The 14,878-nt window shown below is 41.7% G+C and overlaps 1 protein-coding gene across 2 annotated transcripts in view; it reads right to left on the bottom strand.

Annotated features, from left to right (window-relative positions):
- cep112 (centrosomal protein 112) overlaps window positions 1–14,878 on the bottom strand; it is a 132,259-nt gene that overhangs the window by 17,448 nt on the left and 99,933 nt on the right. The gene's annotated exons all lie outside the window — the stretch shown is intronic.

Here is a 14,878-nt window from a genome sequence, read left to right as displayed (position 1 = left end):
TGACCTTTGACCATCAGATTATAATCAGTTCATTCTTGAGTCCAACAGGATGTTTTTGCCAAAAAAAAGGAAAGTCCCTCAAGGCTGTCTGCAGATATAGTGTTTACAAAAATGAGACGGATGCACAGTGACCTTGACCTTTGATCACCAAATTTTAATCAGCTTATCTTTGAGTCCAAGTGAATGTTTGTGTCAAATATGAGTATATATCACTTTCACAAGAATTAGACAAATGCAAGGTCACAGTGACCTTTGACCACCAACATCTAATCAGTTCATCCTTGAGTCTACTCGAACGTTTGTGCCAAATTTAAAGAAATTTTCTAAAGGTGAATTTGAGATATGGCGTTCACAAGAAAGAGACGGATGAGGTCACAGTAACCCATGATTGAAGACCACCATAATCTGTCCAGTATTTGTGCAAAATTTCAAGAAAGTCCCTCAAGGCTTTGTTGAGATTCACAAGAATGTGCCTGGCGGTTGGATGGACAACCTGAACACATAATGCCTCCGTGCCGGTGAGGCACTGTCGTCTGATTGGCTGCATTTGATTGAAAAACACCTCCTATAATACCATTTTTTGACATTTAATAATATTCTTTTATCAAGACTGCACCACAGTGTGAGCCTGTGTCTGAACTGCATTGATGCAGGTAAATCAGCCTTATAATCAGCTTTATAATGAACCTCCCTCCTTTGCAGCAGCTAATTTAAGCCTCTGGCAGATGGAATCCTAGATCAACACACATTACTAGACTATTATGATTCTGGAGCATGCTGAGGTCAGTTTTAGCTCTGCAGCATGAAAAGCAGCTGTTTTTTTCCAGCACGTTGATCCTATTAATCAGGGTATTTCTTAGCCAGTCACGATCCCATCACAGCCCACATCTCCATCCAGTGCAACCCCTTGCCTCCGATTTCATCATTTCATTTTGTTTATTGGTGAATCAAAAGGCTCGACGACACAAGAAAAGCATTTTTAGTGGAGCTGACACCATTTACACAAGCCCTCTGATTTAAATGACCAAGGCATGTGAGAATGAGGCTTCTTCCTTTTTTATTTTGGAGTTTTGCCTTGTCTGAATTAAAGGCTTAAGGAAAGATTGTTTCAGAATGTGTTGCAAAAACTGTTAAGTCTTTAGAGACAAATTTCTGATTTGGGGCAGAAAGAATGAAATTGATTGTGAAATGTATTTCTGCTGTATTTCAGTCTGTATTATCAAGTATGTGTTATTCTTACCCTTTCTTTCTCCAACACTAAACCTCTATGACCTTAACCTCACCTATAACTTTCCTTTTTTTTAGAAAAGAAAAAAAAAGATGATTTTCTTTGGGACTTTGGGAGTTTAATTGATAGGGCGGATTCAGCATGAAAGAGGGAGAAAAAGGGGGGGTGACATGCAGCAAATGGCCAAAGCTGGCGTTGAACCTGTGGGTGCTGCAGCAAGGACCCCCCTACAACTATCCTTTAAAGGAATACTTCCCCCCACAAATGATTGTTTTGTATATTAGTTACTCGACCAGTGTTACACTGAATTCATGAAGAACACTTTTTCTCTCTTACATTCCTTCCACAGTGAGTGAAAAAATCATATATTCTTTATGAATTGAAGTCATAAGGGTCCATGTTTAAAAGCAGCAACGCTATCGCAAAACATCTGTTTACAAACGCTCACTCAACTCTTGCAGTATAATCAAAGTGTCATTTATCTTAGCGGTATGCTCAGTACTTCACAAACACATGCATTTTCACTTAAACCCTAATATTTAAAACTGAACTCAAAGTGAAATTTATCAATAGTCTCTTCAAAGCCACACTACACTGATTAAAAAAAAAAACAAAAAACAGTGATTTTACCTCTTTGAGCACCAAAGCTGCTGGTTTACCACTGCCTCAATCAATTAGTTTGTGTAATTGTGTGACTTTGGTGTTTAAAAGGTGGAGTTCACATTTACCAAAGTCACACAGTAACACAAACAAATTAACTGATGAAGCAGTGGCAGACCAGCAGCCCCCGGGTTCAGCCATGTAAAATGATTGTTTTTGTTAATGTCTGGCTTTGAAGAGAGCACAGATAAGTTTCACTTTCAGCTGATGTCCTCATTGGAGAGGGCTGTCTGTTCAGAAAGTACTGGGCATACGACTAGATAGATGAGACTTAGATGTAGATAACACTGCAAGAGTTTTGAGCGAGTTTGTAAATGGATGTTTTGATATAGTTTTGCTGCTGTTAAATGTGGACTCCTATGGCTTCAGTTCATAAAGAATTTTCTCAGTTTTTGTAAATACATGAGAAAAACCAAGGTTTTTTTCATGTATTTAGTGGAACACAGAGTGAGTCCCTGATGTACAAATGATCATTTTGTGGGTGAAGTATTCCTTTAAAGGCATCAGTACGGTTGAGAAGAAGACCCTGGCAACCCCCCCTCCCCTCACCCCTCTCTAAAACCCACTTCTGATTCCCCGCACTGTGACACAGCATTTCTGGACCAGGTCTTCTGGGAAGTAAGGCTGACTTAGTGGGCCTCATTGGTGACGTGTTTGTCTCTTTCATGTGGGTTCTATATCTGATGTGCTCAAAACAACTCTGAGGGTAAAAGTTCAACACTTGTCAACTTCATTAATAGAATCATATGGGATGATTCTGCAGATGAATAAAAGTGCTTTGTGAGTCAGAAAGGGCCTTGGAAATATTTAGTCTTCATCGCTGTCAGACATAATGGTCTTATTATACTGTATTGAGGGCTGTGTTTAGGCACTGAGCAACAGATATCACACCAACTCTGGCAGCCACAAATATATATTTAAGAAAAAGACTTCTGAAAACAATGAAACAAAACTATGAAGAGGACGATATAGACACCTGTGAACACCTGCACAACCCTCTGTTGCAGTTAAAAAAAACAATGTCTGATTTCGACTTTAATCCAGTGCTGGCCCAGGGGCAAACATCACATGATGATAATTAATTTGTACATTTATATGGCTAATAATAGAAGTGGCTCTTTTATGAGTAAATATAAGAGAGCACTTGGAGAAAATTCCACAAAAACTGTGCTGCAGCTTTGGTCCGCTACCTCTGTTACTGATCACTAATTTACTGGGTCTAACTTGCTGTCTGTCCTAAATCTTTACTGTACACACACACACATGTGTTGCAAGCACACACTTGCACACAAAATGCTGATTTTTCTATAGTGCGTGAAAATGCGTGAATGACTGAGTGTAGAGGATCCTGCTCAAGCGCCTCCAGATGCTCAGGGCGATATGGTCTTTATCAGTCATGCAGACTGGGATCATTGTGAACAGGCCAGGAAGAGGGGGAAATCAGATTTCCATAGGGAGAGATGGAGGAGGGAGCGGAGGGTTGGGAATGAAAGAGAAAGGTGTATGAAGGAGAAAAAAGTAAACAAAATGCAAAGCAAAAAGCCTGGGAAGATAAGCCAGGGGGAGGGTATCAGAAAGAAAAGAAGAGAAAGCTCAGATAGGTGAGAATGTGAGACAGCGAGATACTGGGGGAGACGGGAGGGACATGAAGGAGAGAAACACACGTGGCCAGAGTCTAGAGACGGGGCAGCGGTGTACCTCTGCTGCTCAGTCCCACAGTCAGGAGCTTGAAGGCCTCTCTCACCTCTCCATCAGCAATGTGCCTCTGCCTTTCATTCCAAACTTTGGCTCAAAGGATTAGCGAGGCACACGCGCACGCAAGCACCAACAAACACACCGCTCAGAGCGATCCACACAGGTACAGGCATGCATTAATATTAACAGCAAAAGTTCTAAAAATGTGAGTGCTATACTCAGTCAAATGAGTGTGCAATCCTCAGCGCTGTATGCACACAAACATACACACACAGGCGCACAGACACACCGATGCCTGAGTCATCTTTCCTGGGTGGTCCTCCTGCGCAGATAAGGCAAGCATGTTTCCCTAGGGTGAAGTAAAAGCAACAGAGGGCAGGGAAAAAAAGCACAGAAGAAAGAAGGGAGGGAATAGTGGGAGGAGGAAAAAAGGCCAGGGGCCTCTTTAAACTTGGTGTTTTGTTAGGAGCCGAGCTGCTCTTCATGTGCGGCGGGGCCTTCTATTTGCAGCGTGCTGTCAGAAGTTTCTCCCAAAGTCTGGATTAAAGAGATCCTCTAATGACACTGAGGCTGGACGACTTCAGACAGCAGCGAAAACCTCACACTGCACCGCCTCCAGCCAAGGACACACACACACACACACGCATGCACACACACACACACACACACACACACACACACACACACACACACACACACACACACACACACAAGCAAAAGGGTAAGAACAGATACATACACAAGGGGCATGAAGCACACAGACATACATAAGCAAAGACACAGTATGTTGACTGCGCCCACACACACACACACCACACACACACACACACACACACACACACACACACACACACACACACACACACACACACCAACTTTAGTAGAACAAGGCGGTGTGTGTATGTATGTCTACTGATCTAATAGTAAATAATAAAGGAGGTGCTAACCTCAAGGAGAGGTGGATGGCCAGAGAGATGAGCACAGACTCTCTTTTATCTGCACTTTTATCAAAGGATTGTGGGAAAGGTAAAGAAGTGAGTGTAAGAGAGAAGCTGTAGGAGGAGGAGGAGGAGGAGAGAGAGGTCTCCCTCCTGAGGTGTTAGAGAAGTGAAACTTTTGCTTTTGCTTTGCTGTCTGTCTGCCTGAGTGTAAGAATAAAAAGACGTGGTTTAGCAAGTCGACCAGGACAGCCCCTCTGAAAGTTATCACTGATATTGGTATGAATTGACTTGCTTTCAGCGCTTTGATGCTTCTCAGCGCTTCTCCCAGGGTTGATTTCGAACTGAAGTGGGAAGATACCATAATGGCGGCAGCAGCAAACTGCTGAACGGCAAATAGAACAGTTATCTCGTCTATTGCAATATGCACGCATGTCGGCACAGTAATGGAGGCGCCTTTCACTAGCACTGATGAAAATAGTAAAACAATTGCCACGGTAATGAAGACGTGTTGCAACCGAGCTATGCCCACAGGGGGAACACACTGTTCTCTATCTTTCCGTCTCTGTCTCTTTCAGCTGCTGTGAGCTACAGTAGAAAGAGAATAGGAAACAACTCTGAAATATGCACCATATGCCCTGTGTGTATTTGTGTGTGTGTGTGGGCTTACATACATATATTCTGTTTATCAAATAGTATATCATTTAATGGATGTAAAGTTTAGCAAAAGTTGCAAATACAATTGCAGTCCCAAAACTCTTGTCTCAAAGGAATAAAAAGAAACATAGATCACGGTCTTATTTCAGGATTGAATGTTCGAGTTCTTTCTGGAAGAGCCGCCACTGATGTCACACATGTCGCTACGAATATTAGCAGGCGAGAAAATGTCTCTATATACATCTAGCTGTAAGCATTTTTCTAAATCAGCTTAGGTTCATTTTCATACCTGTTGACTGCTGTCAGCATTAAAGCTACAGTTGGTAACTTTTATGAAAAAAATATCTGCAGAAACTGTCACTATATTTTGAAAGAACATTCAAAACCTTTCTTATTTAACAGCCAAACAGTGCACTAAAATATGTTTCTGAAAATAGTAAGGCAAGAAATATTAATAAACAGCTTATCTGCTGTATTATTGCTATGTGAATATAGTGACAGTGTCAGCAAATATGCCATTTTTTTTTTAAAAAAGTTACAACTAACTGCAGCTTTAAAGGGTAAGTTACATCACAAAAATCAAACAGTGTTTAAGGTATCTAAAGGGATCGTATGCAGGATTTTCCTTAAAAAAAAGCATAAACTAATACATTTATAATCTCTCTCAATCATCATATATGACCCACTAGAAGTGTGTAGCGTTCTATGTGTGTCTGTAATTTCTTATTGTCTACTTATTTTGCTATATTAAGGATGTTTATGGCACATTGTGCAGGAGGTGTCGGGACTTTCTAAAAAGTTTGCGACTAGTTGCCAGACTGTAATCAGCTCGAATCCAACAGACAGCTACAAAAATTGTGGACACAGCATTGAAGAAAGCAATTATATCCAAGCAAAAGGCCAAATGGACAAAGCTCGTTCCATACTGGATTCAAATAGTAGTGTTGGCTTTCACCTTTGCTGGTGAGAGTGTTTACAAACAATAATCACAATTTTCAGACTATATTTTAAAGATATCATCGTTATAGGGGATCTGTTGGACAAATTTCTTCGTAAAAAAGCTCAAAACGTGAAATCTTTTCACTTCGTCACAGTGTTACGCAGGTGTTTACAGGCGAGGTGCCACCACAGTAAAGGCGGCTTGGGATTTTTCAAACGGGGAAGCACAAGACATTAGGCCGTCATGGTTTCTTTGTTCTTCGCATTAGGCTTGTGGTTTAATGAGTAATTTCCGTTTGTTGTCCGAGAATGGAGTATGGTCTCTATGAGCTGTTCTGCTTCCCACGTTCCCTTGTTGCATCCTGGAATGTTATCTCTCTCCTACTTCCACCTCCTCTGATATGTGGATCAAACACTGCCGGGAATCTGCCCACAGCCGGAAAAGTCATCAATCAGCCAACACCAGGCACACATGTAGAGACGCACAGACACACACACTAACATATACATGGACATGAAGGCAGATGTGTGCTTACACAGATAAGTAAAGAAAGTCAGAGAGTGAAAGAGAGAGAGAAAACGTAGATATACATATCCAAGATGAGACATTTCCTGTGGATACCAGTGCTAATAGAAAGGACAAAACAGGCTTGAACTGGAAGTTGGAGAGCAGCCTTACAGACAGCGCCACAGTTTCCTCACTCTTTTTAGGATTTAGCAGCACAAAAGATAGTGTATGGTTACTGTGTGCAGTAACTGAGAGCAGCTGTCCATAATTTTATATGCAGAGGCGCTGTGTGTGTGTGTGTGTGTGTGTGTGTGTGTGTGTGTGTGTGTGTGCGTGGTTATAACCATCTACAGACTGAGCTGTTGATTCTCAGTGACACTGATAGTAATATCCATCCATATTACAGGAAGTCCTTTGATTTAATGTTAATACAGTGTAATCACATCTATCTTGCACAAATTGATCATCATAAGCGAGTAATTATTGTAACATTTTTTTCTTTTTATTTATTTGTAACACATACTACAATTTAATTGATATTTTTATATTTATCACATGAATCGAAAGTGATGAAACAAACAGCTTTTCTATTTACTGAATTTTACTGACCGTTTCAAAGTACAGTACAGCGGTTTCATTATGTAACCGGCAATATCAATCTAACTTAAGAAGTCGGCTTTAACCACAGGTGCACATAGGGAGTGTGTGGCAGCCACGACTGTTTCTAGTTGTTTGAGGAGACTACAAAAAGTAGCCAGAGGAACATTAACATGAGAGGTGAGAAATAGACAATAAAGTTACAGAATCTTGATTCACATTAAATCACTGCCTAGTTTAACAGTTTCTCTGCAGTTCACAAGCAGTAATAGACATGATTAATAGCTGTGTTAGAGACTCTTTGCCTTTGTTTGGTTGTTTTCGTTCATATTCGGTGAAGCCATCAGAAATGAGAAATGTCAATAGAACAGGCAAAGGAGTATAATTGTTTTCACAGATTATCTGTCGCATTTAGCGCTGTGTGAATTACAGTGGCAGTGTCAGCAAATATTCAAAAGTTGTTTAAAAAAAAATAACCAAGTGTAGCTTTAATAAGTAAAAATTATGAAAGTAGTATTCATGCCCCCCCCCCCCACACACACACACACACACACACACTGAAAAAGAAAAGTGTCAGAAACACAGATGGCTTAAACTTCAGGAAACAAATGCGCAGTTCAAGGTTGACACAGAGAACATGGACATGTGTTGAAGGACGTGGACAGACACACGAACAGAGAAGACAAACGCACACGCGCATACACACAACGATTGAAGCAGCTCTTTGCCTCTGCAACAGAGGGTATCCAGCACACCTGTTCTTGATCCACTGCTGCCATTCCTTCCCACAGGCAAAGTCATCCTTTCAACCCCCTCAGAAACTAATGCATATATAACTACAGAACTACAGACAAACTGCAGCTGCTACAACTAGCCCCACTGAATGTTTGTGTGGCGGTGTGTGTGTGTGTGTGTGTGTGTGTGTGTGTGTTGTGTGTACAGCAGCCTTGTCCCTTGTTACTGGTATGCATGCATAAAAGCAAAAGCACCTAGATCACAAAGACTCCATCTAAATTTGACAAAGAAATGCACACCCCACACTGTCAAGTGTACATAGAACAGTACACCTCATATATTCACTGTCATCCTCAAACAGAGTGAAACAATGGTCACTGTTGCATTATGTAATGTGTCTGCTGCTGTCACTTCATCCAGAGGACACTACAACAGGACCTTGTCTTTGACTTGCCCTAGTAGTTACTGCTGGATGGGCCTGAATCAAAAGCGTGTATCCCTGTGTGTGTATGTGTGTGAAAACACTGAGCATATGTGGGTGTGTGTTAGAAAATGCAGCACTACTGAAAGATGTAGAGACAAGGGCACTAACTCAAAGCTATGTTGTGCGAGTTTGAGGGACAGAAAGATACAGATAAAGACTTAGTGAGGAGAAAATGGGAAAGAGAGAGTATATGCAGGCCCATGTATGAGAATGAGACGTGAACACTAAGTTATGGGTGGGTGTGTGCGTGCACGTGTGTGCTCGCGCGTGGCAGCATTCGGCAGGCAGAAAGACAGGAAGCACTGCTGTAGGGAGCAGGAACAGCGGTGCTGATCAAAGCCCAGGCGGGTGACACTATGGGCGGAGTGCCATTGTTTATTCACCAGCCACCTCTCCCTTTTGGCAGGGCGAGGTGAGCATGTGTGCTTGTGTATGTGTGTGTGGAGACAGACACAGAGTTTGAGACAGAAAGAGTTCGAAGATCCAGAGTTGGAGAGATAGGGTGTGAGAGAGGGAAGAGACAAGGCCTGTGTGTGTGTGTGTGTGTGTGAGTGTGTGTGTGTGTGTGAGTGTGTGTGTCTTTGTACCTTTCTCTTGGCAGGCTAATGTGGGCTTGAGTTCTGTCAGATTTGGCAGCTGCACAGTTCAGACACACACTCATACTTACACTCTCGCACACAGGCAAAAACACTGCCTGTGCACACGGGCCACACAAGCACACCTTGTGTACTCCAGTAATCCCAATAACCTCACTATTAAACTTCACATTCACCTCAACCCCCTGCGTCTCATCAGGGTAGAAAAAAACATTTACCACTTTACCAAAATACCACATGCTGGGAAACAGATGACATCAGGAAGTGAATAATCCTCTCACCGAAACACTGGCCACGTCCCAAAGCTCTGCACTGGCTTCCTCTATATTGGTTCCCGTTCCCCTTACCTGATATGAATACACTAGACAGATGAAAGCAAATACTGTGCTTTCATCTTGCTTTCACCTTCCACAGTCCTTTGACACCGGCCTGGTTCTAGTGCATTAAAACTGCCCACTCCTGCATGGCCCACTGTTATGAGATAATTGGTAACCTAAATATAACATGCTACAACTTTGTGAGAGACCATTCATAGGAAACAAAGGCAGGAAGTAATGTGAAACATTAGAGGGTCATTTATATAACCTCAGCTTCTCTTTATCTATCATGGGTGACACTGCTACTTCCTGTTTCTGATGGACAGATGTGTCTATGTTTGAATACCATGTTGTTGAATCTCACAATTACTCAATCTATGTATGAGTCAGAAAACGGAAACATTGAAAGTGGCTTAAACTAGCAAAGTTCAACTCACATATGCAGAGCTATCTGGTGCTATGGCAGCACTGGAGAAAGGTCTGGCTGAATCCATCATAACTAAGTGGAAAAAAACCAGCTGTGTGTTGTTTGTATTGCTTCAAACCAATCACAACAGTTTGAGCGATGCTAAGTCCATGGCACTGTGATGGCGCCCTTGAAAAATAGTGTCAGGAGGGAACTTGTTTTGCTGCTAAGGCATGAGCTGGCATTAAAATGGCTTAATCATTCAAAAAAAAAAATCTACATTAAACATGAAAAGACGTTTTAGCGCGTAGGTTACTAGTGCGGCTGTGTGTGCTTTTTTAAAATTTCCGTTGGCAAAATTCTAAGAAAGGTGGCCAATGACAAACTTTCTACCCACAGTTCAACTAGGTTCAACAGCACTAAAGGCCTTTTCACATGTAAAGAATAATTTATTTCAATTTTAACATAAAACTAGAATCATGCAATGAAGGCACTGCGATGCAGCAATCTGCAACTTAAAGGGAATGTCGGCCTGGGGCATAAAGTGCGTGTGTGTGTGGCTCCCTCTCTACAGTCTACCCTCCTTCTTTCGGCCCCTTGCTCAGACCACACTCATCAGCAAACTCGGCCTTCATTGTAATCTCAACTATACAACCGGAAAAGGTTTGTGACTGCATGTGACGTTGTGTTGTCAAAAAACTATATATAGATGTATAAACATCTGGCAAAATACCCCAAACTGCTTCTCGGGTAGTTTCCACTTCAGTAAGTGCCACCAGGACAACATTTTGCCATGTTGACACACATGGACTCACACGGTAAAAACAATACCAGGTTTCGTTTTGCAGCTGGTAAAAATCTCTTATTGAGCTTTACTGTGACTGTATACAAGTAGTGGATGTAGCCACTGTGACCTCACCCAATAGATTGTTATCTACAGTTTTCAAGCCTCGGGTTTAACATTTTGGCTGTTGCCTTTTCTTTTTTGAGTCAGGAGTGACCATGTTTGGATGACAGAGTGGAGCTGAGGAGAAGGAAGAACATGTCTGAGAACCCAAGTATGTGGTTGTAAGTTGTCAATGTCAAGGTAGCCATGCCCTAAAGCATATCCTTTTTTATCGTCTAATTTGACTAAAAATGGCACCATAAGTAACTAAATGAACATCATGCTGGATTGAAAAAGACTTGAAAGTAGTAATGGAGACCATAAATTCATTAGGAGAAGGTGATAAATAAAGGGAGACGCAGGGTCATTACAGTTGCACTTCTTAAGGTAAATATTGTAGTCACCCCCTGCTGGCCAATAGGAAGAATGCAGGTTTTAGGCATTTCGCATTACTTTACTTTTCAGACACGCAGATAATCCCTTGGATCACATCAGAGAGCCAAAACAGCACGGCTACTTGGTGCTCAACAGTGTGTCTGCTCAATAAGCTGGTCAGGAGCGTCAGACTACAAGTTTGCAACACACTTTAGTATTCAATCTTTTACCTATTCAAACTGAGCAGGGACAGCAATGCAACACCACGCCAAGCAGGAACATACTCAAGTGCACATCCCTATTTGTAAACACACACACATACGCACACACACACACACACACACACACAGACAAACACAAATACTCCTCCACCTAAACGTCACCTATAGAAAAAACCCCAGATAATGAGCATACTTAACTGTACTAACGTTGTTCTAAAAAAGGGCTTTACGAGATACAAAGGTCCCTGCAGTTAACACCCACATTTAAGAAGTCACAAGTACAGTAGAGCCACAGAGGGAGCTAAATTCGGGCCAGAAACGGCAGAACGGGGCTGGCGAGGGAAAAAAAGGGACATCTGATCCGGTGCAGCATGCATTCAGAACAACTGTTTTGGGATTATCCCAATTCAAATGCGCGGCTAACTTTGATGTTATTTTCTTCCCCTCCCATTGTCTGAAGCCCCTCGCTCTCTTCATAATCCGAGCCCTTTGAAGTGAGCGGCATGGAAACAATGTCAGCAGGCGACACACTCCCTCGATGGCCCACTGACAGCTCTCCGCCATTTCTTTCTTTCTTTTTTCTCGCTCTCCCCCTTTCTTCCCCTGTCCCTCTGTTTGCTGTCTCAATCCTCACACTTCCTCCGTCCTTTTGTTGGCGCTCCCCCTCTTTCTTCCCCTTCATTGTGTACCATCTCATCCATCTCCTCTTCCTCTTCTTTCAAGTTTACACCAACTATTGATTATATTTCGTCATTTTCTGTCTCTTCATTTGCTGTTTGACCAATCTTATCTTCCTCTCCCTCATTGATTCCCTTCTTCCCCTCATGTCTGGCCTTTAATAAGCAATTCAACCATTAATTGGAGTCTCATTAGCGGGTGGTTAATACAGGGGGGATCGTAATAATGAGGACACAGATAATGGAAACAGAAAGCCTTTGTCTGCTCCCAACACAGATGCCAAGGCCTGTGTCTTGTAACACAGTCTACAACAGGGGAGACAGTGTGCGAGTGCGTCAGTGTGTTGTGTCATGGCACAGTTAGATTACAAGTTACAAAGCTACAATGTGAGCAAGTGTAGCCAGAGTCAGTGTCATCAAATCTCCTTCACAATGATGCTCAAGTCCCCATGGAGCACCATTTCTTGGAAAATACACAAAATAAGGGGTGAATTATTGTGTAATGTGTATCTAAGTGTATAGAACTGCATCATATCGTAATGTTTTTGTAGTTATTGTCCTCCATTTAGCAAGAAAAAACAGCCCTGTTGCCAGACGCAAATGCTGGCATTGTGTGTTTCTGCAAATCACAGATAAGAGACATTTCTACATTTCATACTTATCTTATTGATGTTTCTTAAGTAACATATGTGAATACAAGTATATGAGAGATGACTTAGCATTGGGAGATGGAAGGGATGGTGAATGGCTGTAGACCACTGTTTGAAACCAACCAACAACAAAATCCGTTGGTTTTTAGTAAGACATTGGTGGCATTTCCAGCCACAATTGTGGCACTAAAAGCGATTGTTTTTTAGCGAGACATTGGCGGCATTTCCAGTGGCGATTATGCAACTAAAAGTGGGTGGGTTTTTTTTGTGAGACAGCAGCATTTCCAGCAACAATTGTGGCACTCAAAGCATTTGGGTATCCTTGGCATTTCCAGTGGTGATTGTGACACTAAAAGGTTTTTTTTGTGAGACACTGCCTTTCAAGTGGCAATTAAACCACCATAAGTGGATGATTTTTAGAAGGCCAGAGGCAGCATTATAAGCAGTGATTGTGGCAGAATGAATGGGTACCACAGCATTGTTGAAATGTAAAGAAACGTAAAGTCAAAACATATCAGCTGCATCATAATGTGCAGTCTTTCATTTATTCTGGCGACTGGTGTGAGCTGACATGAATAGTTAGCTATTCACGTTTGTGAAACAGGAATTTGAAAAACTTTTTAGTAAAGTGCTCATAACTGAATATTGGGTGGCTCTTCATTGTGTTACTACAGAATGAAAAAGTCAGCAGCTCATCTTCTACAGTGCTTCACTTGTGTTTAGTCCTGCTGCAAATGACTTCCTAAAATGCTTTTGATCATATTATCAACACAGTGCCACAGTGGATGTGTTTATGAATGTGAGAGGCAGATTCTGAAATGATCTATCTGAGTCTAGACTGAATGATTTGGACCACAGAATCCAGTCATTACAGATGATCAAATATGGATTGAAACAGACATTTCAGGCAGTCTAGGTGTGCGGCAGGGCTGAGGCAAACCATTTCCCAGTAAACTGGCTGCTTGAGGAGAAAACTCAGGTCTGAGCGGGGAAGGGGGGGCTACCAGGGCCTGGAAGGAGAAGAGATCTGAAGGGACGCTCACAGATCTGACTCCTTACTATATGAGGCAGCTGCAAACCACAAACAGACAAGGTTGTGTTTGGAAACATGTCCCGATCCCAGACACAACAACTCTTTATTTAGTGAGCCACACCCAATCAACTGCCACTGTGTGCCAGTCTGGTTGCTAGGGCAAGAGGCAGAATAAAAGATCCTGTGAGCCCAAAAGAGAAATCTGCACAGAGGAGGGTGAAGATCAGGGAAAAATATCCACATTTTAAAAAAGTTGCACTTTATATAACCCAGTCACAGGCAGGACAATGGCGTTTTCACTTTAGTTTCCCCAAGCTTCATATGGCATGTTAAATAACTGACCGCTTTCACTTAAAATGTCTATCATATCAAAGTCAAACATGAACAAAGAGCCATTTTTTTTTATCCCTAGCTCTAAATTTTATCAACTACCATTGTTCTGTATGACAATTTGGATAGTTTTAAAGGAACAAACATGAGTGAGAAATAAAAAGGTTGATGCTAAAAAAGGGGAGTTTAACTGTGTTAGAAAATGACAGTAATTATATAGAGAGACTCTGACTAAAGAAGTGGGGTGCAGCAGACAGATTTATAAGGTTCAGCCAGACACCAAGCACACAAGCCACTTAAAGACACTATGGAGTTTGCAGCTAGCCATAAAAATGACAGAGTGCATGCATACAAACTGTGACTGTGCTTTAACAAAAGAAAAGCGACCCGTGTCTACTCCATAAAAGTCAAATCCAGACAAGGCTTTTTTAAGGATGTAGTTTACTGACGCCCCCCGTCCTCTAAGTCTAAAGGTCTGCTTCTGCAGATGAACACTACAGAGACCAGTGACGTGCGACAGGAAGTTTGTAAGACTGCTAGAAGATTGAGGAGATATCAATCAATGAGAGATACTGAGAAAATGGCACCTTCAAAACTCATCAAAGGTGGTGTAAATGGTGTCAGCAGTGCAGTTTTTAATCCCCTGCAGTACAGTTGATACATTTACTGAAGTAAAAAGAGTAAAGGAAAAATACTCAGATTACATACCAAACAACTCATGTAAACTCAGATTTTTGTGGGAATTGGGTTATTGTAAACAATGCCTAAATCTATCAATTTAACCAAACTACATACAATATTATGTGATAAAATTAAAAAGTCTATTTGTTTTTCTTTGCTGATGTGCTTAGATTTACACTCTAGGCCACTTAAAACTGTTTGTTACATGATGGACAAACAGAAGCAAACCAAGAGGCAGATCCATGGCTCTGAACAGAGTCACTGA

Source organism: Plectropomus leopardus, chromosome 17 (genome assembly GCF_008729295.1).
Source record: "Plectropomus leopardus isolate mb chromosome 17, YSFRI_Pleo_2.0, whole genome shotgun sequence".
Taxonomy (NCBI): Eukaryota; Metazoa; Chordata; class Actinopteri; order Perciformes; family Serranidae; genus Plectropomus; species Plectropomus leopardus.
Note: the sequence above shows the minus strand (reverse complement) of the source record. Positions and strands in the feature narration are given on the sequence as shown.